Source organism: Lissotriton helveticus, chromosome 1_1 (assembly GCF_964261635.1).
Source record: "Lissotriton helveticus chromosome 1_1, aLisHel1.1, whole genome shotgun sequence".
In the NCBI taxonomy this organism is placed as follows: domain Eukaryota; kingdom Metazoa; phylum Chordata; class Amphibia; order Caudata; family Salamandridae; genus Lissotriton; species Lissotriton helveticus.
Window position 1 is genome coordinate 529575063 of NC_136057.1, and position 27367 is coordinate 529602429.

Consider the following 27367-nt stretch of genomic DNA (forward strand, 5'->3'; position numbering starts at 1 on the left):
CCGAAGGAGATATCCAAGGGTCGTGAGTATTTTCGTAAAGGTCTTTTTGTTCTTTCAGATGCGGATGACTTCTTCAAGCGTTTGATTGAACTGCGTAATGAGGCGACACGACTACGGGAGTTGGAAAAGTCGAAGAATTCGTCTACGTCCGGAGCGACGGGGATATCCAAAGAATGCCCTATTTTTGAAACAGATAAGATCGCTGCGATTAATGTTAGACCTATGCGAGAAGCTGCGCCGTTATATGTCCCTCATAAAGGGGATGGCACAGATGATGATAAAAGATCCAAAGACGCGAAAGGGAATTTTGTATATAATTGGGTTTATACGCCTTGGAATAGAGCAGATGTCATGGCGCTTAAGAATGCTTTACCTGATCCCCGTAAAAACCCTGCGGCTTTTTATGAAAATGTTGAAAGTGCAATTTCTTCATGTATCATGACGTTAGTTGATATTGATCTATTTTTCGGGTTGATATTGCCCCCTGATATGTGGAGAGTAATTCGTAGGTTTGATGACCTCACGACTCTCGGGGCCACTTGGAAAGATCTTGTTCAGGCTGATTTAGACAGAGAACCAGCATGTAAGCCGTGTCAATTAATATTAGACCTTCCAGGGGCCATACTAACAAAACTAAAGACTCTTGCTCCCGCTAAAAAGATTGATTGGACTATATTAGCCTCGTGTAAGCAGAAAACGGATGAATCAGTTTCCGATTTTTTCTCTCGCTTCGAGGAAGCGTTCCATGATTACAGTGGTCAATTATTGACAGAAGATACTGGCAGGCATCTATTCGTTGACAAGTATGTAGCCAATCTCCTACCGGAGATTGCGAAACGATTAAAAGCGAGTGAAAGTTCATGGACCACAGCAACCCCTGCTTCTTTATTGACTATGGCTCAATATTATGAAAGACAGGAATTGGAGGCGAAAGAAAGTAGTGAAAAGAAGGCGAAGGAATTGAAAACGAAGGTAATGTTAGCTCAGGTTCAGGCTACGAGGGGAAACAGTAGAGGAGGGCGAGGATCATACAGTAATGCTCCTCCCCCTCGTTCTGACATTTCTGTGAATCAATGTGCATACTGCAAACAGTTTGGGCATTGGATTGCAGACTGTCCGGTGTTTCGAGAGCAGCGTAATTTGAGGGGACGAGGAAGTGGGAGATCTAGGAACTATTATGGAGGGTCAAGAGGAGGTTATGGCATGAATGATCGTGGAGGATATGGAGCAAGGGGTCGTGGTCAGTCAGATTATAATACGTTTGATAATCGCAATCAATATCAGATAAATGAGGGTGGTCCTGCTGAACCACGGGATGAGCATTACGCATAGGATTGCGTAGGATGGGGTGTGGAATCGGTTGAGGTACCAGTTGATCAGAGGGGTCCATACATAGAAGCACATGTTCTGGATTCCACTGATAAATTTCTGGTCGATACAGGAGCTACTCGTAGCGCTTTGTCCAAATACTTGGTTCCAAGGGCTCCCCTGTCTGGCGAGGTAATTACAGCAATAGGGTTCGATGGAACACCTACTTCTAGCCCACTGTCTCAACCAGTTACATTTCATGTTGATAAATTTGCTGCCCCTTGTCCCTTTTTGTTGTCTCCAAATACACCAGATAATATTATTGGACTCGATATGTTAAAACACTTTCGAGCTACTATTCGCTGTGCCCCAGAAGGAGTGCGAGTTGTGTTGAATGAGAATTACCCGGAATTAGAGCGAGTGTGTTTTCTCCATGAATCTGAAGTTCTGGCCTCCTTACCGAAAACGTTGTGGGCCACTTCCGATACGGATGTAGGGCAGATGATAATTCCTCCAGTGCGTATTACTGTAAAGGAGGGAGTATCTCTGCCACGTGTCCCACAATATAAGATTTCCAGAGAAGGTGAACTTGCTTTGATACACATTGTAGATGATTTAATTTCGGCAGGAGTAGTTGAGGAAGTCCCCTACAATGTTTGTAATAGCCCAATTTTACCAATCCTTAAAAGAGATACAGATGCTAAGGTTTACCGTTTCATTATTGATTTGAGGGAAATAAACAAGATAGTAGTGCCTCAGTATCCAGTGGTGTCTGACATCATCACATTGCTTACGTTGGTTCCACCGACGGCAACTACTTTTACAGTCATCGATTTGAAGAATGCCTTCTTTTCGATCCCTGTACATCCTGACAGTCGATATCTATTCGGCTTTACATTAAATAATAAATCGTACAGATTCTGTCGAGTTCCTCAAGGCTATACTGAAAGTCCTAGCATTTATAGTCAGGCATTAAAAAGACAGCTTGATTCCTTTGACTTACAGGAGGGAGTGGTTCTCATTCAATATGTAGATGATATCTTACTTGCTGCAGATACGCCAGAACAATGTGAGAAGAGTACCTTTTCCTTGCTTTCCTTCCTGGCCAAACATAATCATAAAGTTTCGAAGAAAAAGCTGCAATATTGTAGACCAAAGGTGACCTACCTCGGTCATCTTTTGTCTAAGGAGGGCCGTGCATTGACACCAGATCGAATTCAAGCAATTCTAGATACTCCAGTCCCTCGCACTCAGAAGGATGTTCGCGCCTTTATAGGTTTGACGTCTTTTTGTAGGCAATGGATATTGGGTTTTTCGCATATTGTTAAACCATTGTTAGCATTGTTGTCTAAAGATACACCGATTCCCATTGAATGGACGGATGAATGTCAGAATGCTTTTGAACAATTGAGACAAGCTCTTTGTTCTGCACCAGTGTTAGGTACACCTGATTATACGAAGGTTTTCACATTATATGTACACGAGAAGGATGGGTGCGCATTGTCAGTCTTAGTGCAGACACACGGAGACAAACAGAGGCCTTGTGCATACTTCTCGGCGGTACTCGACCCTGTGGCTCGAGGATTGCCTGGATGTTTTCGAGCAGTTGCAGCAACAGCAGTTGCGATACGACAAAGTGAGGGAATAGTTTTGTCACACAAATTGTTGGTGCTAGTTCCTCATGCGGTAGATGCGTTACTGAATCAAACGAAAACGCAGCATCTAAACCAGTGCCCGACTTACAGGATATGAGCTAACGTTGTTGGCGCCTCACATCACATTAAAACGATGTGCAACACTAAATCCTGCTACTTTATTGCCGGACCCTGTTGCTGAGACCCAGAAGGAAGAACAACATGATTGTGTTTTTCTGACTGAGGAACAGACAAAGGGTCGTATCGACTTACAGGATACGCCATTTCCAGATGTAGATGGGGAACTGTGGGTTGATGGATCGTGCGTGAGGTTACCAGATGGTACGACTTCCGCAGCTTATGCGATCACGACACTTAAGACTGTGGTAGAAGCAGCACGAATACCCCAAAAATCGGCTCAAGCGGCTGAGTTGATAGCCTTAACGAAGGCATGTGAGTTAAGTGCTGGACTATATGTGAACATTTACACGGATAGTCGTTACGCTTTTGGAGTAGTGCATGATTTTGGCCTACTTTGGAAGGAACGAGGATTCCTGACTTCACACGGAGCACACATCATGCATGGAGAATTGGTACGCGATCTCCTGAATGCACTGTTATGCCCAAAGAAAGTTGCAATAGTCAAGTGCAGTGCACACAAAAAGGTGACGGACAAAATAGGGCAAGGCAATGCTTTCGTAGACCGCATTGCGAGAGAGACCGCTATGCTGCAAAATAATTTCCCCATGTATGTGGTGAAGTCACAAGCTGAGCGGTGGCATGATGCTAGAGAAGAAATACTAGATATACAGAAGTCAGCATCAGAGGCCGAACTTGTGAAATGGGCCACTGAAGGAGTATTGGATGATGAGGGTTGCTGGCGTAGTAAAGATATGGAGAGATGGAAACTACCCATGGCCTATGTACAAACAATGGTGCAAATGACACACGGGCTGGCACACATTGGAGCTCTCGCAATTACTAAATTGCTTACACGAGTTTGGGAAAATGCTGACATTGCTAGCACGGCTAAGAGAGTAGTGCAGACCTGTCTGATATGTTTGCAGCACAATCCTGGACAAGGGACTCATACTCCTAAAGGTGGGTTTGTTCCACCTACTGCACCATTCGAAGTACTACAAATGGATTACATCCAGCTGGAGCGCTGTAATATTCTCAAGTATGTCCTAGTAGTGGTGTGTGCCTTCAGCAAATGGATTGAGGCTTACCCTACGAAAGACAATACAGCATTGACAACAGCTAAGGTGTTACTGAAAGAGTACTTCCCGCGCTACGGTGTTTGTAAACTTATGTGGAGTGATAATGGCCCTCATTTCATCGGGAAAGTAGTGGAATACGTCCTGAAAGGATTGGGAATCAAGCAACGATTCCATGCTGTCTTTCATCCGCAATCAGCAGGTTTAGTAGAACGATACAATGCAACTCTGAAGCTGAAGTTAGCAAAGATAGTGGCATCTACATCTCTGAAATGGCCGGATGCTTTGCCTTTGGCATTGCTGTCCATTCGATCAGTGCCACATTCTCGATCTGGCCTCACACCCTACGAAGTGGTGTTTGGAAGGCCTATGAATATTTGGGGAGTTCCAAAACCTCGTTTGATACATGATATGCCTTGTATAATGATGAACGATTATCTGGCACGATTAACAAATGATTTGCTTTCTATTCATCAACAGGTTCGAGAGGCGCTCCCTGATAACTCCACTGGTGAGGCTCACGATCTCCGCCCTGGGGACCACGTGATGGTCAAAGTCTTTGAGCGATCCAGCAGTTTGGAACCGAGATGGCATGGCCCTGAGCAAGTGCTGCTGGCTACGCGAACTGCTGTGAGAGTCACCAACAAGAAGCGGTGGATACATTCAACGCACTGCCGACGTGTCTCTCCGGACCTGGTGAGCCCTGTGGTGCTATCCGACTACAGAAAGATTTTGGATACAGAAAAGAGCCCGGCTGTTACGTCTGATGAATTGGAGGGAGCCTTCCCGGACCACGTTGTTTCTGATAAAGTGAAGTATAATCTACGCCCCAGGAAATAAGATTCCTTTTGTGTTTTTGAAACTGGTTGGTAACCGCTCTGAGGTTTGTGAAACGGAAGCCGGGAATATCAAGGGGGGGGGATCAGTTCTGCCCAGTGTAGCGACACCCGTCTTGAATCCCGGAGAACAAATCAACGGCAGCCTCGGTTCAGAACCATCGTTTTTTTTATTTTTCCGGCTTAGTGTTGTTTTTGAAGAGTATTGTTTTGTGAACTATGACATCTCCTTCGACACGAAGAGGGAGAATTCTTGGTGCTGTTTTATTTGTCTTGACCGTAGTGGTGATCGCAGTATTAGCCTGGACTATAGAACTGTTGTTTCCTGTACGAGAACATTTGCTGCCCACCACTCCAAGTCCATCCGAACATTTTAATTTCACTCTGCCTTTTCACGAAGAAAGACATAGGCAGACTTATTTGAACAACAGCTTTATTAAGATTTTGCATCATACTCATAATATGACCAACACGTCCAATTGTTGGGTATGTGGAATGTTGCCCGGACATCAGAAGAAGGGAGGAACACCACTCATTCCTCTCCCGTTTACTCATAATGGTTCTTGTCATGCTTGGTACACTCTTCTTTTTACTCTGCGATGGCCAACGAAAGGTGGACTACTTTTTCGGTTGAATAAAATATGCTATAACGATAAAGATGGCTATCCACACGCTGAAGGAACTAAATTCGAATGGGAAGAGTACCGTCCGGACAATGTTTCTACACCTCGCGTATATACGAATCAAAGACTTATAAATGTGACGAACATGCATATAATAACAGTCATTGATACAAAAGCAGATTTGTGTATTAGAAATAAAGGTACAATCCCTGTAGGCCGCAGTGAATGTAATATTACACTTACCTTTGATACACCAACTGGAATTGCATTTGTAGCCTCACGTAACACATATTTCATTTGTGGAAATAAGGGATACCACCGTCTACCATTGGGATGGTTGGGAACGTGTTATATAGCTTTTGTATTACCACCTGTATTTATTGCTCCTCCCATGTATCACAATGATTATGTTTTGTACCATGATTTCATATTGAATAGAGTGAAACGAACAATAGATTTTGATGAAATAGACCAGACTGATACCACATTACAACAATATGTAGATTTCAATTTGGGGTTATTTTCATTCGTAGGAGCTGCACTAAATAGCAGGAAGATAAGGCGGCTTACACGTGTGGTGGAAGCCGTCGCTAATGAAACCGCCTCTGCTTTAGGGAATATTACTGAGGAATTACAAATTACCAGAATTGTAGCGCTCCAGAATCGAATGGTTCTAGATGTGATACTAGCTGATAGAGGTGGAGCATGCCGCGTCATCGGAAGTAGTTGTTGCGTTTACGTACCAGATAACTCACCTTCTGTATATGATTCGATTACAAAATTACATAAAATAGCTGCTGAGATCCATCCAGAAAATGGAACATGGACCTTTTCTGGTTGGTTCTGGACCCTGCTTAGTACTTGGGGTTGGAAATTATTAACGATTCTCTGTGTTTTTATTGGAGTACTATTTTTCCTTTGTCTATGTATTCAATGTGTCCCTACATTATGTTCTGTATGTATCACAGCCTGTATTCCGTCCAAACGAGCTGTTGTTAAGCAAGAGAAACTGATCAATGATGAAATATTGAAAATAATGGCTATTGACATTGAGGATGAACATTCTGACTACGTTCACTATGAGGTAGCTTTTGCTAAACGCTAAAAGGGCCGTCTGTCGTGTTTTGGCAGCTCCTGAGTTAGCGTTTAGCACAGCTACACGGTCTTTTCTGTTAACTTGACCAAAACGAACGGGGGCCATTTTGAATCCCTCTGACTTCCGTTTCCTATGAACACGCTGCCTCGTGGTCAGTGTGCCCTTTTGTCCTTTCTCGATACCCATGGTCACTAGTCTGCTCGGCAACAGGCTATTTTTAGTACTGGTCAAGCGCACATGCGCATTACGCACCAATTGGTCACTCTTTAGGAATGTTCACACTAACTGACCAGTGCTGTTGAAACTCCTCCCACATGTTGGCCGTGTTCCAAAAATGACCTTATATGTACCTAAAATGTGTAACTTGTAACCGCCTATCTTTTTATTGCTAATAAACTGTATAAAAGAGGTCGCGCACCAATGTTCGGTGTGCTACTTCTTACATTACCGAAGGGTGCTGTGGGAATGTATCACCACCCCATGGGGTCTTAATAAATTTGTCTTTTACCTTTTCCAGTGTCCGTGCCAACTTCTATACTAAGGTGTTCGAGAGTTTAGCAGAGTATGTAGGCCTGATTTGAACCCAATACCACAATGGGATACAGAAAGAGGAAAGAACAGTGAAGAAAGAAGCAAGAACAGTGCAGAATGAGCCAACAGAGGTGCAGAAAGAGGCAAGAGGGGTACAGAAAGAGGTAGGAGAGGTACACAAAGAGGCAATAGAGGTACAGAAAGGGGTGCAGACACAGGCAAGAGAAGTGCAGAAAGAAGCAACAGAGGTGCAGAAGGAGGCTAGATATCTGCAGAAATATGTAAGAGAGTTGCAGAAACAGGCAAAAGAGGTATAAAAAGAGGTAAAAGAGGTACAGACAGAGGCAAGAGAGGTACAGGAACAGGTAAAAGAGATGCAGATGGAGGCAAGAGGGGTGCAGTAATTTGCAGGCGAAATGCAGAAGAAGCAAGAGCAGTGCAAAAAAACCAGCAAAGGTGCAAACATAGGCAAGCGAGATGCAGAAGTAAGCAAGAGAACTGCAGAAAGAGGCAAGAGAGTTGCAGAAACAGGCAAAAGGGCTGCAGAAAGAGAGGTACCGAAAGAGGGAAGAGGGGTGCAGAAAAAGGCAAGAGGGGTGCAGAAATCTGGAACAGAGGCACAGGAAGAAGCTTGAGCAGAGCGAAAAGAACCAACAGAGGTGCAGAAAGAGGCAAGAGGGGTACAGAAAGAGGCACGTGAAGTGCAGAACAAAGCAAAAGAGGTGCAGAAAGAACCAACAGAGGTGGCAAGAGGGGTGCAGAAAGGGGTAGGAGAGGTACACAAAGAGGCAAGAGGGATACAGAAAGAGGCAGGAGGGGTGCAGAAAGAGGAAGAGAATGACAGAAAGAAGCAACAGAGGTACAGAAAGAGACAAGTGAGTTGCAGAAAGAAGCAAGATAAGTGCAGAAAGAAGCAACAGAAGTGCAGAAAGGGGAAGAGGTGTAGAGAGAGAGAGGCAAGAGGGGTACAGAAAGAAGCAAGGCATGTGCAGAAAGAAACACAGAAAGTGCAGAAAGAGAGAACAGAGGTGCAGAAAGAGGCAAAACGAGTGCAGAAAGATGTAAGAGGGGTACAGAAAAAGGTAAGAGTAGTACAGAAAGAGGCAAGAGGGGTACAGAAAGATGCAAATGAGGTATAGAAAGTGGCAGCAGACATGCAGGAAAAGGAAAGAGAGTTGCAGAAAGTAGAAGAGATTTGCAGAAAGAGGCAAGAGAAGTGCAGAAAAATAAAGAAATGTGCAGAAACAGGCAAGAAAAGTGGAGAAAGAGGCAAGAGAATTGCTGAAAGAAGCAACAAAGGTATAGAAAGAAGCAAGAAATGTGCAGAAAGAGGCAAGTGAGATGCAGAAACAGGCAAGAAAGGTGCAGAAAGAGGGAAGACAAGTGCAAAAAGAGACATGGATGGGGATTGAAGTCCCCTTCACTACTGGGGGCCCTTTAGGGGCCAACTAACCTACTACCTCTTACCTCCAGTAATCCCCCCTCAGTTATTTTTGCCGGGAGGGGATGTGGCCCCCTTCCCCTGGGCCACTTCTGGCCCCGGGGACCCCATCCCCTCGGGCCTGGCCTCATTTTTTTTTCATGGGAGAGGGGCCACATTGCCCCCTTGCCTGGGCCACTTCTGGCCTAGGGTACCCCTTCCCCGGGGCCTGCCCAGCCAGCTTTTTTTTAGGAGGAGGCTGCATGGCCCCTCTCCTGAGGCCACTTGTTTCCCCAGCTACCCCATACCCCGGGACCAGGCCTCTTTTTAAAAAAAATTGTATTTAGAATATTAAAGTGGAGAGGGCCGAGTGCCACCTTCTCCCGGGCCACTTACGGCCCCAGGTACCCCATCCCCTGGAGCCTGACCTCTTTTTTAAAAACAAATTCAATTAGGGGAGGCGGGCCGCTTGGCCCCCACCCCTCGGCCATTATTAGCCCTGGGGACCCCATCCCCCAGGGCCTGGCCTCTTTTTTTTGGAGTTTCATCAATTAAGGGATGGGGGCCGCGTTCCCGGCCTCTCGGGCCACTTCTGGCCTGGGGACCCCAATCCCTCAGGGATGTTCCTCAAGTCAAATTTTTATCTTTTTTAATTTCTCAGTAATTACTAAACTGATTTACACCATTAAAAAAAAAAGGTCACTTTATGTACCAAGAGCTACCTTTTTTGCTAAATTTGGTATAATTCTGTTCAGCAGTTCGGGCTGTAGCCGTGTCTAAAATTTCTATGAAAATTACTATGGCGAAAACGCGTTTTGGGACCTCCCTTTTGTCTCGGCCCCCACTTGCGAATCACCCCGAAACTTTCAAGACAGGAGCTGACCTGAGTGAACCATTTGTTTTGAAAATGTTGTTAAGATTCGTCAAAAGGCGCCAAAGATATTGACAAAAACGCTTTTTTAATATAAACGTGGTCCTGACTATAACTACCTACTGGCGACCCCCAGAAGGTAATTATATATATATATATATATATAATATAGGTCTATATTTCCCTTCCCTAGTTTGATACTAATGGTATGCATGGTAACACATATAAATATATATATCTACTGATTTTTTTTAATATATTTTTTATATATTTCCACACACAATGATGTTTGTGGAAATATATAAAAACATATATATAAATATAAGCACCATGCACTTTCCGAATCAAGTTTGTGCATTCTCCTATATCATATAGGAGAATTGTGTTGACGGAGTCTTTGACTAGGTACATATGCACTTTATAAGCACAATGCACTTTGAAGTGATTATATATGGCAATTTTCATGCTTTGGTTTTTACATTATGAGGAACTGAACACTCTTTTGAAATGTTTTGATTAAAGGCCCAATCAGAATTTGGTTACATATTGTCAACATGCACTTTATGAGCAGGGTGCACTTTTTAGATGGATATGCATATTATAATTAGGCTGTCTGGAAATCGGTTAAAACCGACTGTACCCGACAGTACCCTACCGGATGATAATCAGCTGACCCGGTTTAAACCGAGTGTCACTGATTTTCATAGTTGACGTGGGGGGAGAGGAGCTGTTGTGGTCTGCTGTCTATCTTATGTGGCCGCACCCGAGTACTTCACAGGTCTTTAAAAAGACCATTTACTTAACAAGTCTTTGTTTCTTATGCCCCTTCTGAAAGCCCCTAGGAGCGGGGCTGAGTGCAGAAACAGTCTTCGTTGCTTGCGGTTTTGGCAAATGTCTGGCAGCCGACCCTGCACCAGGGAGCATGGAAGCAGACCCTGCAGGAAACTCTTAGGAACGATTCCGTCCTCTAGGCGTCTTAGAGATGCGCGCCTGCCAGTCTGAGAGTCGACGGTGCCTAGTACACATAGTTAAAGATACATTAAGTGCACTGTTTCATTACATGAATCAACAAAGTAGAATCCACTCAAAGGGTAGCAGTGGTCCCTAAAGTGATGGGGAACACACAGTGTTGTTTAAATGCCCCTCACACACCAACAGGCCCCTTAGTGTCATGCTTCATCATCGGGGCCTTCGCATCCCTCTACGGGATGCGGCGTGCTACGACTAACGGCTACGCAGGAGCACTGATTAGTGAACTATGTGAGGGTGTGTGTGTATTAAAGGGAACAATGTGAGTGAGGTGAGGTGAAAAAAGTGGGTAAAAAATACCTGGCACGTAGGAAAGCAATTATTTATTATGTCCTCGGCTGGTATTATTAAAAGGTGCAGAGTCAGGTTGATAATATACGTACTAGGGTATATCAACCATTAAAGTGTCAACATGTTTCGGAGCGTAAAGCTCCTTCTTCAGGACGAGGATATGCACTTGATCCTCACCTTACTCACATGAAATGGTGTTTAAAACAAAAATAAATGTGTAATGTACCTAACAATGTTTATGAATAGGTATGTTCGTTGCGCCCAATTGGCGTTTGAAAAAACCTGTGGAAAAAAGACATAATAAATATACTAGTCGGATGTCCAGGAACATAGTAAACATATTAGTTGGATGTCCAGGAACTGAGGAAGAAATTCCTTTCCTAATCAGATAAGGGTAAGTAACAGAACACAAATGGGGTTCTGGGACCCTGTGAAAAAAGACATTAAAGAAGGACATACAAGACATAAACACACAGACATACATCTTAAATGTAGTCTTCCAAGTGTGGATAATGGGAGAGAGAGAGTGGTAAAATGAAGGCTTACTTATTTTCAAAAGTCAGATAGCCTCATGAGCCTATGCGTGGTATTGGGGGTATCCTCCCTCGCTGCCCAGTAAACAACCTAAAAGATAGTAATAGGTGGGTTATAGGTGGTGGAAAGGAGAGATCAGCAAAACAGTATAAGGCTACAGATGCATAGAGCACATCCTCGTTCGTGTGACCCCACTCACGGTTACTGCCAGGTTCATTCGCCTGCCTTCCCCTCAACGCTGCTCCGGTGAAGTGAGCGGTTGGTGAAGCGACTTGCTATTTATACTCTTCGTTTCGGTAATTAGTGTAGGCAAATTGGATAATGAATCTCGGAAGTATGCCCAAATACGGCAATAGTAACCCTGCCGCTTCCGGTGTTAACACGATCCGCGAGGGATTGTGCTGGACGCTACTGCGCCTGCTTGAGGAGGTAGCGTATATTAAGAATGCGCACGCGTCAACCTAGATCAACATGCGCATGCGTTAGAGTTCAGTGCTAAGGTTACGCGCATGCGCAGTGCTGACCGGTAAAACATTTACCGACTAGGGCTCCAAGGAGGTGGTATGAATATATGTCACCAAAAGGGAGCGATCCTTGGTTATATGCGATAATGAGAGAGGATAAATCGCATTAATACTCAGGGAAGTATGGAAAGGCCAACAAGAAATGTTATTAAAGGGAGATGTCAACAATGGAGAGTAATGCCAAAGTTAGTTTGGTGTGTACAGTGTATGAACCCAAACAGGTACACCTATAATAGGATGCATCCAAAAATACAGCATAATAGACACTAGGCCAATAGGGGTATTCTGATTGACAGAAAAAGGTTGCAGAGATGTTTCAGGGCGGTCACACCAGGTTATGTTGGGTGTCGCATGGTCACACCCTGTATACAGTTTATGGGGTTAGCGTAGTTGGCTCCAAGGAATTGAGTCATTGAGCCCTGAGGTGTCGGTCCCAAGGCGAAACACCCAACGTTGCTCTTTTTCCAACAACCCTATCTCTGAGGGTAGCTGTTCGATCACTGTCCATTGCAACTCATTGACACAGTGTTGATGTTCCAGGAAGTAGGCTGACATTTTTGTTGTTGACTTCTTACATCTAATATTGCTTTTGTGCTCGTTAATCCTAACTTTGACTTGTCTCGTTGTCATTCCCACATACTCCTTTTTGCAGGGACATGTGATCAGGTAAACCACATTTTTACTATTGCAGTTGGTAAAAGTACGTTGTTCCCAACTTGCGCCATTTGTAAAGGTAAGAGTAGGGCTCTTTCTGGTAAGGTGACAGCTGTTACAATTGCCACACGGGTGGTGGCCCTTTATCCCTTGTAGTCTTGTTTGTTCCACTCTGTGTGGAGGAGGTCTTGTATGGACAAGCATGTCTTTTAGATTCCTACCACGTCTGTGGGCGAAAAGTGGTTTTTCAAGGGATAGTGTGCCACTTGTGAGTATGTGCCAGTGTCTATTTACCAGTTTCGCCACTTGGTTGGTTACTGGGCTATATGTGGTGACACAAACTGTTCTACTCATTTGGTCATCTTTTGTGGGTTTGTCTTCAAGAAGAGCGTCACGGTTGTTATTCCTAGCTCTCTTCATAGCTTTTTGGATCACGGGGTTGGGGTATTTTCTTTGTCTCAGTTTGGTGCAGAGATCCTTAGCTTGATTTTTATACTTCGCCAGGTCACTACAGTTCCGGCGTAGGCGGAGGAACTGCCCGTATGGAAGATTCTCCCTCAGGTGACGCGGATGGAAACTGTCAAACCTGAGGAGGCAGTTCCTGGCCGTTGGTTTAAAGTGGGTCTCTGTTTTGAGGAAACCTGCTTCATGGTAGATGTTGAGATCTAAAAAAACCATAGTGCTATTTGACATTTGGTGAGTGAATTTGAGGAAAGTGTTCTGATTGTTGAGCCATTGCATAAACTCTGAGATTGAACTTTCATCACCCTCCCAGATCACCAGAATATCGTCAATATAACGTCGCCATGTGTTGATCCTTCCCCTGAAGGGGTTGCTGGAGTGGAGGATCTTGGAGGACTCCAAGTGATGGACGTAAAGTCCCGCCAGACTAGGGGCAAAGGTGCTCCCCATGCTGGTCCCATGGCTTTGCCAAAACAGGGTACCCTCGTATTCGAAAAAGTTTTTCGTGAGAGCTAAGGAGATACACTCCATAACTACACCACGAGGGGTTTGGTATTTCCAATGTGTGGAGTGGAGTACTTCCTCAATAATCAGAAGTGTCTCATCGTGTGGGAGGCTTGTATAAAGACTCTCCACATCCAGGCTCAGAAGCATTTGTGAGTCGGGATCAAAAGGGTGGTTCTGTAATAGTTGGAGCACCGCCTTCGTATCTCTTAGATATGTATCGGTTGCCTGCACCAGAGGCCTCAAAAAGGCATCGGCAAATTTAGATAGTGGTTCCAGGATGGATGAGATGCCGGATACAATCGGGCGTCCCGGTGGATTCTCGAGGTTTTTATGCACTTTGGGTATGGTGTAGAAGTAAGGCGTGCGAGGGTTTTTCTGAACCAAAAATTCTGATTCTTTTTTGGAGATCCAGTCATGTGCAAGGGCTTCCTCAATCATTCCTTCTATTTGTACTCTCAGGGACACGGTGGGGTCTTCAACCAAGACTTGATAGTTCCTGTTGTCAGACAGGAGTCTTCTGCATTCTTTGTCATAGGCGGTGGTGGTTTGGATAACCACTGCTCCCCCCTCGTCAGCAGGTTTGATGGTTAGGTCTTTGTTGAGTCTGAGTTCTCTTATTGCTTCATTTTCCAGTTTGCTAGTATTTTGGAACACTCTTTGCTTGGTGTTCACGTGCTTGAGTTCCTGCATGATAGCTTTTTCGAAAGCCAAAACTTCCACTGGGAGTTGGTTGTCCAGTGGTGTGAAGTTAGACTTAGGTTTTAACCCTGTATCTGAGATCTCTAAAGATGGTTCTTTATCTTTAAAGAAAGCCCTCAATTTAATGGTTCTTATAAAGTCCTGCATTTCTTTATGTAGTAAGAAAATGTCTGGTTTATTGGTAGGGACGTACCCTAAGCCTTTGTTTAGTACCTTCTGTTGTACCTCAGTGAGGGGCCAGGGGGTTATGTTAATAACTAGGTCCCCCTCTTGCTCGTAGATGCTCGGTTCGCTGTCATACTCCTGGTTAGGACTCTGGGGTCTGTTCCGTCTCCGGGTTGCCAGTTCACATTGTTGCCCTTCCTGTTCCTCCCTCTGCTCGTTCCCTGGCCCCAGGATAAAAAAGGCTGGGCATTTTGGGGTACATTAGTTTGTTCAGGGACCCATTGGGGATACATTTGCCCCATTGGTGGTGGGACAAATTGATATGGTGGGAACTGGAAGTGGTTCTGATAGGGGTTGAACTGGGGTCCCTGAAAACCTCGCCACCCTCTCTGGCGGGGAAATTGAGATCTCTGTTGTCGATAACCACCCCTCTGTTTTCTTTGTTGAAAACCACCTGAATTCGTACTTGTAGTACTCCCATCAGAGCTTGCATTGTCTGTGTCACTTCCGTTATCTTTCATCACATAGTCCGGTTTAGTATAAGGATACGCTCTCTCAGGGGTGAAGCGGTCTTTATCTTTTTTCAATTTGTTGAATTTACTCTGTTTCAGAGTGGCCTCGAAATCCATCATTTGTTGGTTAAGTTCTTCTAACCCTTTCTTCAAATCAGCTGGTGAGATGAAGGTTTTTAACTGTACTTCCAGTCTTTGGATCTCTACTTTAAGTTCCAGGGACTTTCTTGTCGCAGTATGAACTATCAAGACCAGCCAGTCTCTAGTACAATGCCAGGAAATAAGTGACCATGCTTTTTTAAAAACAAGGTCGTCCTGGAAAATGAAAGGTTCATTCTTAACCAATAGGCCCTGCGGGGCTATTTTGTTTCTTAGATATTCCCTCATCAGTAAACCATGTAGGGCCGCTCTTATTTGGATTTTTCTAGTGTTCATTAACTCATCCCAGTCTGCTACTGCTGGGCTCGGGTCATTATTGCTAAGGCCTTCAAAAGGATTGACATCAGCTAGAATTCTGTCAATGTCGTCCTCACTGAAGGTCAGTCCATGTTCATCCTTCATGATAGTATCCGGAGGCGGGGGAGGTCCAGGATTTTACAAATATGTGTATGAAAGGTGTTTTGTATGTCCAAGGTGTCTTCTATTAAATGGGAAGCCCCTTTTAATAACATCCTGTAACATCCTGGACCTCCCCCGCCTCCGGATATTATCATGGAGGATGAACATGGACTGACCTTCAGTGAGGACGACATTGACAGAATTCTAGCTGATGTCAATCCTTTTGAAGGCCTTAGCAATAATGACCCGAGCCCAGCAGTAGCAGACTGGGATGAGTTAATGAACACTAGAAAAATCCAAATAAGAGCGGCCCTACATGGTTTACTGATGAGGGAATATCTAAGAAACAAAATAGCCCCGCAGGGCCTATTGGTTAAGAATGAACCTTTCATTTTCCAGGACGACCTTGTTTTTAAAAAAGCATGGTCACTTATTTCCTGGCATTGTACTAGAGACTGGCTGGTCTTGATAGTTCATACTGCGACAAGAAAGTCCCTGGAACTTAAAGTAGAGATCCAAAGACTGGACGTACAGTTAAAAGCCTTCATCTCACCAGCTGATTTGAAGAAAGGGTTAGAAGAACTTAACCAACAAATGATGGATTTCGAGGCCACTCTGAAACAGAGTAAATTCAACAAATTGAAAAAAGATAAAGACCGCTTCACCCCTGAGAGAGCGTATCCTTATACTAAACCGGACTATGTGATGAAAGATAACGGAAGTGACACAGACAATGCAAGCTCTGATGGGAGTACTACAAGTACGAATTCAGGTGGTTTTCAACAAAGAAAACAGAGGGGTGGTTATCGACAACAGAGATCTCAATTTCCCCGCCAGAGAGGGTGGCAAGGTTTTCAGGGACCCCAGTTCAACCCCTATCAGAATCACTTCCAGTTCCCACCAAATCAATTTGTCCCACCACCAATGGGGCAAATGTATCCCCAATGGGTCCCTGAACAAACTAATGTACCCCAAAATGCCCAGCCTTTTTTATCCTGGGGCCAGGGAACGAGCAGAGGGAGGAACAGGAAGGGCAACAATGTGAACTGGCAACCCGGAGACGGAACAGACCCCAGAGTCCTAACCAGGAGTATGACAGCGAACCGAGCATCTACGAGCAAGAGGGGGACCTAGTTATTAACATAACCCCCTGGCCCCTCACTGAGGTACAACAGAAGGTACTAAACAAAGGCTTAGGGTACGTCCCTACCAATAAACCAGACATTTTCTTACTACATAAAGAAATGCAGGACTTAATAAGAACCATTAAATTGAGGGCTTTCTTTAAAGATAAAGAACCATCTTTAGAGATCTCAGATACAGGGTTAAAACCTAAGTCTAACTTCACACCACTGGACAACCAACTCCCAGTGGAAGTTTTGGCTTTCGAAAAAGCTATCATGCAGGAACTCAAGCACGTGAACACCAAGCAAAGAGTGTTCCAAAATACTAGCAAACTGGAAAATGAAGCAATAAGGGAACTCAGATTCAACAAAGCCCTAACCATCAAACCTGCTGACAAGGGGGGAGCAGTGGTTATCCAAACCACCACCGCCTATGACAAAGAATGCAGAAGACTCCTGTCTGACAACAGGAACTATCAAGTCTTGGTTGAAGACCCCACCGAGTCCCTGAGAGTACAAATAGAAGGAATGATTGAGGAAGCCCTTGCACATGACTGGATCTCCAAAAAAGAATCAGAATTTTTGGTTCAGAAAAACCCTCGCACGCCTTACTTCTACACCATACCCAAAGTGCATAAAAACCTCGAGAATCCACCGGGACGCCCGATTGTATCCGGCATCTCATCCATCCTGGAACCACTATCTAAATTTGCCGATGCCTTTTTGAGGCCTCTGGTGCAGGCAACCGATACATATCTAAGAGATACGAAGGCTGTGCTCCAACTATTACAGAACCACCCTTTTGATCCCGACTCACAAATGCTTCTGAGCCTGGATGTGGAGAGTCTTTATACAAGCCTCCCACACGATGAGACACTTCTGATTATTGAGGAAGTACTCCACTCCACACATTGGAAATACCAAACCCCTCGCGGTGTAGTTATGGAGTGTATCTCCTTAGCTCTCACAAAAAACTTTTTCGAATACGAGGGTACCCTGTTTTGGCAAAGCCATGGGACCAGCATGGGGAGCACCTTTGCCCCTAGTCTGGCGGGACTTTACGTCCATCACTTGGAGTCCTCAAAGATCCTCCACTCCAGCAACCCCTTCAGGGGAAGGATCAACACATGGCGACGTTATATTGACGATATTCTGGTGATCTGGGAGGGTGATGAAAGTTCAATCTCAGAGTTTATGCAATGGCTCAACAATCAGAACACTTTCCTCAAATTCACTCACCAAATGTCAAATAGCACTATGTTTTTTTAGATCTCAACATCTACCATGAAGCAGGTTTCCTCAAAACAGAGACCCACTTTAAACCAACGGCCAGGAACTGCCTCCTCAGGTTTGACAGTTTCCATCCGCGTCACCTGAGGGAGAATCTTCCATACGGGCAGTTCCTCCGCCTACGCCGGAACTGTAGTGACCTGGCGAAGTATAAAAATCAAGCTAAGGATCTCTGCACCAAACTGAGACAAAAAAAATACCCCAACCCCGTGATCCAAACAGCTATGAAGAGAGCTAGGAATAACAACCGTGACGCTCTTCTTGAAGACAAACCCACAAAAGATGACCAAATGAGTAGAACAGTTTGTGTCACCACATATAGCCCAGTAACCAACCAAGTGGCGAAACTGGTAAATAGACACTGGCGCATACTCACAAGTGGCACACTATCCCTTGAAAAACCACTTTTCGCCCACAGACGTGGTAGGAATCTAAAAGACATGCTTGTCCATACAAGACCTCCTCCACACAGAGTGGAACAAACAAGACTACAAGGGATAAAGGGCCACCACCCGTGTGGCACTTGTAACAGCTGTCACCTTACCAGAAAGAGCCATACTCTTACCTTTACAAATGGCGCAAGTTGGGAACAACGTACTTTTACCAACTGCAATAGTAAAAATGTGGTTTACCTGATCACATGTCCCTGCAAAAAGGAGTATGTGGGAATGACAACGAGACAAGTCAAAGTTAGGATTAACAAGCACAAAAGCAATATTAGATGTAAGAAGTCAACAACAAAAATGTCAGCCTACTTCCTGGAACATCAACACTGTGTCAATGAGTTGCAATGGACAGTGATCGAACAGCTACCCTCAGAGATAGGGTTGTTGGAAAAAGAGCAACGTTGGGTGTTTCGCCTTGGGACCGACACCTCAGGGCTCAATGACTCAATTCCTTGGAGCCAACTACGCTAACCCCATAAACTGTATACAGGCTGTGACCATGCGACACCCAACATAACCTGGTGTGACCTCCCTGAAACATCTCTGCAACCTTTTTCTGTCAATCAGAATACCCCTATTGGCCTAGTGTCTATTATGCTGTATTTTTGGATGCATCCTATTATAGGTGTACCTGTTTGGGTTCATACACTGTACACACCAAACTAACTTTGGCATTACTCTCCATTGTTGACATCTCCCTTTAATAACATTTCTTGTTGGCCTTTCCATACTTCCCTGAGTATTAATGCGATTTATCCTCTCTCATTATCGCATATAACCAAGGATCGCTCCCTTTTGGTGACATGTATTCATACCACCTCCTTGGAGCCCTAGTCGGTAAATGTTTTACCGGTCAGCACTGCGCATGCGCGTAACCTTAGCACTGAACTCTAACGCATGCGCATGTTGATCTAGGTTGACGCGTGCGCATTCTTAATATACGCTACCTCCTCAAGCAGGCGCAGTAGCGTCCAGCACAATCCCTCGCGGATCGTGTTAACACCGGAAGCGGCAGGGTTACTATTGCCGTATTTGGGCATACTTCCGAGATTCATTATCCAATTTGCCTACACTAATTACCGAAACGAAGAGTATAAATAGCAAGTCGCTTCACCAACCGCTCACTTCACCGGAGCAGCGTTGAGGGGAAGGCAGGCGAATGAACCTGGCAGTAACCGTGAGTGGGGTCACACGAACGAGGATGCGCTCTATGCATCTGTAGCCTTATACTGTTTTGCTGATCTCTCCTTTCCACCACCTATAACCCACCTATTACTATCTTTTAGGTTGTTTACTGGGCAGCGAGGGAGGATACCCCCAATACCACGCATAGGCTCATGAGGCTATCTGACTTTTGAAATAAGTAAGCCTTCATTTTACCACTCTCTCTCTCCCATTATCCACACTTGGGAGACTACATTTAAGAGGTATGTCTGTGTGTTTATGTCTTGTATGTCCTTCTTTAATGTCTTTTTTCACAGGGTCCCAGAACCCCATTTGTGTTCTGTTACTTACCCTTATCTGATTAGGAAAGGAATTTCTTCCTCAGTTCCTGGACATCCGACTATTATGTTTACTATGTTCCTGGACATCCGACTAGTATATTTATTATGTCTTTTTTCCACAGGTTTTTTCAAACGCCAATTGGGCGCAACGAACATACCTATTCATAAACATTGTTAGGTACATTACACATTTATTTTTGTTTTAAACACTTTCACATTTCATGTGAGTAAGGTGAGGATCAAGTGCATATCCTCGTCCTGAAGAAGGAGCTTTACGCTCCGAAACATGTTGACACTTTAATGGTTGATATACCCTAGTACGTATATTATCAACCTGACTCTGCACCTTTTAATAATACCAGCCGAGGACATAATAAATAATTGCTTTCCTACGTGCCAGGTATTTTTTACCCACTTTTTTCACCTCACCTCACTCACATTCTTCCCTTTAATACACACACACCCTCACATAGTTCACTACTCAGTGCTCCTGCGTAGCCGTTAGTCGTAGCACGCCGCATCCCGTAGAGGGATGCGAAGGCCCCGATGATGAAGCATGACACCAAGGGGCCTGTTGGTGTGTGAGGGGCATTTAAACAACACTGTGTGTTCCCCATCACTTTAGGGACCACTGCTCCCTCTGAGTGGATTCTACTTTGTTTATTCATAATGCCAAGGGAGACTGAATCCACTTCTCTCTCTCTCCCCCCTTTTGTTATATTTCATTACATGAATCCCCAGAAAAAGTGATGCCCCGATTTTGGCATCAAGTGACTGCAACAACATACAATTTACCGGACGTGGAGACAAGAAGAAGTCACTAGTGAGTCGGCGGGCCATGGCGCAAAAGAGTGGCAGTTATTCTTCTTTGGTTTGCGTGCGTGCACTGCTCACATTGCTTCCTTTGCCGCCCATTAATTGGTGCCTGTAGCAACTGGACCGAAGGGACGTCCAACAGTCTTCATCACAGAGAGACTGCACAGATAATCTTTATTACAAAGAGACTGCCATGGCCCACTCAGGTTTGAATTACTTTTTGAAATAATAGCATTCAAATGTTCAGCCTGACTGAGCCTATAGCTCCGCTCACTGGCTGCTCTCGTCGGGCTGGGGCCGCGGCGGGCCGAGCTCCCCCATTTAAATGGCACTAGATACTTGAAAATATAGTTTATTTTACAGCCATGACTGAGCCTGTATAGCTCACTGCTCTCGGTCTCTTAAAACTTGTAAAGAATTCTAAAATGTAATGATTTAAAACGGAAAACCCAAATGTAAACCATTATCAATACAATTTACATCTAGGCTTTCCAGAGGGGGCACAGCAGAAAGAGTAACATTGGAGCCGACATGTTCAAGCCCTGGTATGATCATGTGAGGTGTAGCCCGGTCGGCGGTGCTGCCTTGGTTCTGTCCCAGGTCTCTGTTGCTAGCACATCTTTCTCACATCCTAGTATAATTCATCCGCAGCTGTGTTTGAATTGAGGCCTCGCTTCTACTAGGATGTCACTTATGGCCACAGATGTTAGTTGCTCCTTCAAATAGTGTAATTTTTTGGGCTGCCCTACCAATGTTAGTTATATTATACTGACAGCCAGAGTTATGTTTTTTCTTAATTTCGTTATATTTTGAGGTGCGCTGTTTTCTAACATTTACTCAGTTCCTGTAGCACAGTACTGATTCACAATAGATTGTTTATCAGGCTAAGCATAGGCCCTCTGCAAACTTCCTCATGGTGTGTCTGAATTCTGATGAATGATGGCCCTGTAATTGTTTCTCTCTGATAGCATTGCAAGGAGAGGCTCTACTTACAGACACCGCCCAGAGCACAAGAGGTGCAATTTATGGACACTGCACTCACAACAAGAGATGCCTGTCACTGACACCACATAGACTAAGAGGTATATCAGAATGGGGCTGGACTGAAAAGCCATCTACAGCCCCGGTTGTACGTGACCACAGGCAAGTTTTGAAACTCACACCACATCCACCTCTTCACGAGCACCATTTGTGGCAGTCATTTATTTATAAGTGTCTGTGGGAGGAACATGCTGCAACACAATAGGCGTCAGACCAATGCTTTTACCATTAGCATTGGTAGTTAAGCACCTTCTGTAGGGCCTCTGTTGAGAGATTCCTTGACTAGGTGTAGCAAAGATGGTTACACGAAATGTCTTCCAGAAATAAGCAATAATAAAAGTAAAGCATTCCATAAACACCGGTAAAACACTGTTTCAGTTCTTTTTTATGGCACAAAAATGAGTAAGAACTGAAAAGCACTGTTTTTTGAGGTATTGAAATCACTGGAAAAAACACCACCAGAATTTACCAAAAATAGAAACTGAAAACAGGAAAACCTAATTATATTATGTTATGCACATTTAGGAAGACGAGAACCCACCAGAGGACTTAGAAGCTGCCTCTATTGTAGCTCAAGTGGGGATTGGTGCACCTTATAAGCAGTATGCACTTTGATTGGATTAATGATCAATCAAAGAAGGTGAAGAGGGCAAATTTAATCCAAATGTACTCTTGACCCTTGAGAATTTAAAGGGAATATGATTGATAATGTCATGTGGTCTTACATGCAATATTTATATGAGAGAATTATAATTTGATTTTATCCCTAATGAATGAACCTAAATGCTGATCATTGGGCCCTCATAGTCCTAAAGATGATCAGGTTGAGAATAATTGGGCACTTGTGTGCACCTGGTGATAGATAAAATACTGGATATAAAAATGCACTTTGAGAAAAGTCTAGACTAAAATTTAAAATAATATTTTAAAATATTTTGTTGAGACATGTTAACCAAATCAATGGAGGCTGATTGGTGCCGATTTAATCTCTGTAATGTTGGAGCTCTAGTGTTTGAGGTTCATTGAAATAAAAGAAGGATTGCTATAACTATGCTGCTTAATTGTGATGACTGTGAGACCCATTTGAAGGCACTTGCTGAAGCATGTCTGTTGTGGTCATTGTAATTGTTGTTGTTAAAACTGAGTGCAACATTTGGAAAGGAAGTAATAAGGGAGATTACATTTGTTAAAATGGAGGCAAAACAAGCAAAGTGGAGAGTGGCGGTGGAACGAACCTTACAGGAGAGTTCCAACATCATGGGGGGTGAGAGTGCATTCAATGTTACAAACAAGACGCCAACCCAATTGATAAAGGAATTGGAGAAAGTGGAAGCAAAGCAGTGGTGAGAGATGAGCTAAAGGATCCCAAGAGGTTAGAGAATCATGTTATTACCTACTTCAGGATACAGACAATGATTTAACAGAAAGGTGGTGTGAGAACACAGAGGAGAACTTTAGTCAGACACGCAGAAAGGAAAATAAATTTACTGACCACAAAGATTGAAGTTGTAAACAAGGAGTTGGATGAATATAAGGATGAGTCAGTTGTGAAGAATCTTATTATTAAAATGGAAAAATCATAACAGGAGTACGTACAGGAAATCATGGAGCGTAAAGCAGGAAAATTCACTAGGGATAGGCTGCATTACGAAATTCATTGTTAAGGCATGCGTTGTAAAGGCATATGCGTGGTAAAATTTTGTGCTGTAATTGTCATTGTCATGCATTGTAACAGCATTTGTGTTGTTACAACCACGTTGTAATGGCAACGCGCTGTAATGACTGCGCTGTAATGGTTGTTTCCCAGGAGAAAGCAAACACAGGGTGAGGTGAGAGGATTTCACCATGAGGTGTAATGGTTGCTGTCCTGGAGAACAGAAGAAATTCTGATGCAGGTCAACCTGCACCTCTTGGTGGGCCTTCACTGCTGTAGGGGTGACAAAAGAGAGCTCAGTGGTGCCTGAGGGGAATCTCACCCTTTACTGCAGAATTACTTGGTGGACACCTTTTAAAGGATTTGTGGAGACAGGTGGTGCAGCTGCAGGACTCAGTGTTGCGGAGCATTTCCTACTGTTCTTTCACTTATTCTTCAACTCAATGGAGCACTAGTTTTGTAAGACCCTGTGTACAAATAAGTGTATAGGATGCTGTATCACTTTTTTGAAAAAAGGCATTCACAATGTATTTATCCTTGTCAGTGTGGCATTACTATTTTTTTTTTACAAAGGGCATTATGGCCCCCCTTACCATTGAATGTCACCTGTAATACCACATTTGATATGGCATCTGGTCCGGAGGTGCAACTTTCATTTATGATAATTCTCCCAAGGGTTTTATGATTTATTATACTATACAGCTCTGTGATACACCTATACTTTAGACTTGTCACATTCTCCTGATCTTAAACACCACGAAGCTTGCTAAAGAAAGTCCTCAATTGATCAGTCATAAAATAGGAATTTGGAGCGAGCTCTTCAAAACCATGAAGACTTTAAATTAATACTCACCTTACACACTTCATACTTGGATCATCCCTTGTTCGTTCATATAAACTCTTCACAATCCACAAATGGGGCCTCGGGCAATGGAAGAGCAGGGAAGGGGACACATGGCCTTCAAAAATGATGGACTTAGATATCTTTCACATGTCTCTAAGCATATCAGAGAAGTAGGCGTCTACCTGGTCTTCTATAATGTATTGGTTCCCATGAGCCAGGTGGATATGGTGACAAGACCTGCTCATGTCAGCAGGCTTTTGTGCCTATTCCCATGTCACCCATAGGAGCAGAATTGGCAGGTATAGGTCTTTAAGGATCCGTTGGTGTCAATGCGCATATTTACCTTTCAATTCGCACAATAGAAGTGAGAATGTAAATGGGCACTCCATTGCTCAAGTAGCACATAAGTGGTGGAGCACAGGCCTGAAATGCAGACAGAGACATTTCTATTCCCCCCCTCCATTGCGCTTTCTCCTGTGTCAGCCTTGCACAACGCTAGGGCTTGTGTAAGGAAATTAAAGTATTTCCAGGTGCGCATTCCTGCTCATTATTCTGTAAATTATGGGTGCACTGGAAACTGCACCCGACACTCCCATGGCATGCCCACTAGTTCACATTCTTTGTGGGGATAAAATGCGCAAAAGGTTTGCAACTCATATAACGTATTTGGTTACATACAAATTTCCATTGTGATTTCATGCGTCCAATTAGGATCAAGGTGGCTGATTATTATACGTGAGGATGGTATTTTCCTTCACTACCACTGCTTCTATGTACATATAAACCTGCTTCTTTCTATCCTGCAGCTGCCATTATACCTTTATGGGAAGCTTCTCGTTCCCACTATTTGCCACAACCTCCAAGTCAAGATTAAGATGGTCAATGTACAATTAAAAATCCAAATCATGCAGGTAAATAGGCTAAAACTGACAGTACCAACAAGTAAAATTAAAAACTCATTATTAAAAGCCAGCATTAAATTCTATAATATACATAAAATACAATGGGTAAAGTGCAATAGTAATAAAACATTAACTCTGTAGATATACTATGGAGTTGGCATAACGGGCACAGCGTTGCACATATAGTTCCCAAAACACAGTTAACAGATACAGCCTGGCTACTGCAAAGACAACCTCTACCTACATCTTGTGGCCCCTAGTAAAAAGTTTGCAACCGCAAACCAAATCACGGGAGAAGAAAACATTTGAATATATAGTAATGCGGGCCTTACTTGACCGAATTAACAATTACTGAGCAGCGGAAGTATAAACCTTTTGTGTGGGGGGTCTTAAAAATCACAGAAAAATATAAAATGCAGAGTATCCTGCTCAGTACAATTGTCACAAGGACAAGGCTTTAGTGACCAGGTTTCAGGAAAGGCTACCAGATTCAATCGGAATATGGTTAACACAAAGTGATGGTATGCTTTAGTGACAAGCAACAAGTACAGCTGTATCTGTGGACTCAGACTCAGTGTAACAAACCTTCTCACAGCTAGCTCCTGACATGGGCTAAGCCCCTGACTTGTGGCCAGAAACTGTTGATTAATGTCTCCAATGGCTACCGGGCCTAGTGGCCTAGGCTTAACATACAAGTCGGGCAGCCAACCCATTTCATTTACTCCAGAATATACTTTAGCCATGGGATTTGTAAAGCCCCCTTGTGTACAATGCAGTCTGTGATGACAGATTGATTTAAAGTGGGGGTGGCACAAACCCAGATTCTCAGCCAGCACAACAGTGGAGCAACGGCAATCAGGTCTGAGATATATGCCATGCCCAGTTCCTCGTGTAGAATGTATGCAGGAATAGTGGGATGGACAGCTTGAACTATTTGTGCAACCAGCATCTCCCCATAGTTCAAAACGTTTTACAATACGTTTTATCCTTTATCCTTGATGCCCTTGGGCTAAGTTGCGTGGTATAAGTCTCCTTTCATTCATTCATTCATTCATTCATTCATTCATTCATAATGATTAGAATTGATACTGCATAAATATGGTGCAGATACCTCTAGCATTGTCATTATGGGAGTAGGACTTGACCAGAGAGCAGGAGTGCCATGGCGATTCCTCTAAAAAGAGAAGATTTATTAAAGGAGAAAAGTCTAATATTTGAGAGTGAAGGTAAATGTGGTGTGCAAGGTCTGAGTGAGTAGGCCTAATGCAGTACCACCTTTACACAAGTAACTGCCCATATCTTGAATGATTGGTTACTTAAACAATAAAAAAGGCTGTTTTATCTATGCCCATTAGGCAGACCACATTAATCACACTGAAACAACTAGTCAATGTTTTTTCACAAGGCACCCTTTTACAGTTCATGGCTATATGCTTCTTTGTGTTTCCCCTTGGAAAAAGATAGCAAGAGATTGGTTCTTCTTCTTCTGGATATTGTTAGAGTCACTGTAAGCTGAGGAGTCTCAGAAAACCCAATAGATTATGTAATGCATTCAACAATGCAACATTCATAGCGACACATAAAAACCTGCACTCAGAATTAAATCCCAAAAAGTAATTCTGTCAATTGTAGCTAATACCATCCTATTACTCATATAATTGTTTGGTATTCATTATTAATCCAAGTCTCCTGTTTCCAAACCAGTGTAGTATCTATTTATTCATCTTTTTCCATGGAAGCCACACACATAAGCAGTGGAGTCCAGTTAATCTTCACTGACTGCCAACAATGGGAATGCAAGGTTAGGCGCAGGATCATGGGAAGCAACTTGTTCTTTCGGGAAATTGAAGCATCCACTGCAGACATCGAGGTTGTTGATCATTATAAAATCAGTAGTTGACCTTAAGGTTGTTTTTCTTTGTAACTGTTCAGTCGCCTGGCCAAAATGATTGTGTCATCCTAAATTATCAGCTTGTGCCATGCACACTGGTTTATTTTACTTTATTTAAATGTGTTGCCATAACCAAATATAAAAATAACAAGCATTTGCAATGCCATCGGCCTCGCATTTTGGACCTTGTACGTGTTTAGTATTGCTTTTATTAGAAGGGCACTGGCTCGAAGGTACTGCCGGTATTGTGGAATAGTATGTTTGGTTTTCTTGCGTCCACTAGGCAGTTAAATAACTTAGTGTCCAAAACTAAGTAAATTTACTACTTACAGAATGTAATTACAGGACACTAGGCTAAACTGGGCATACGTGCAGTGCCATAA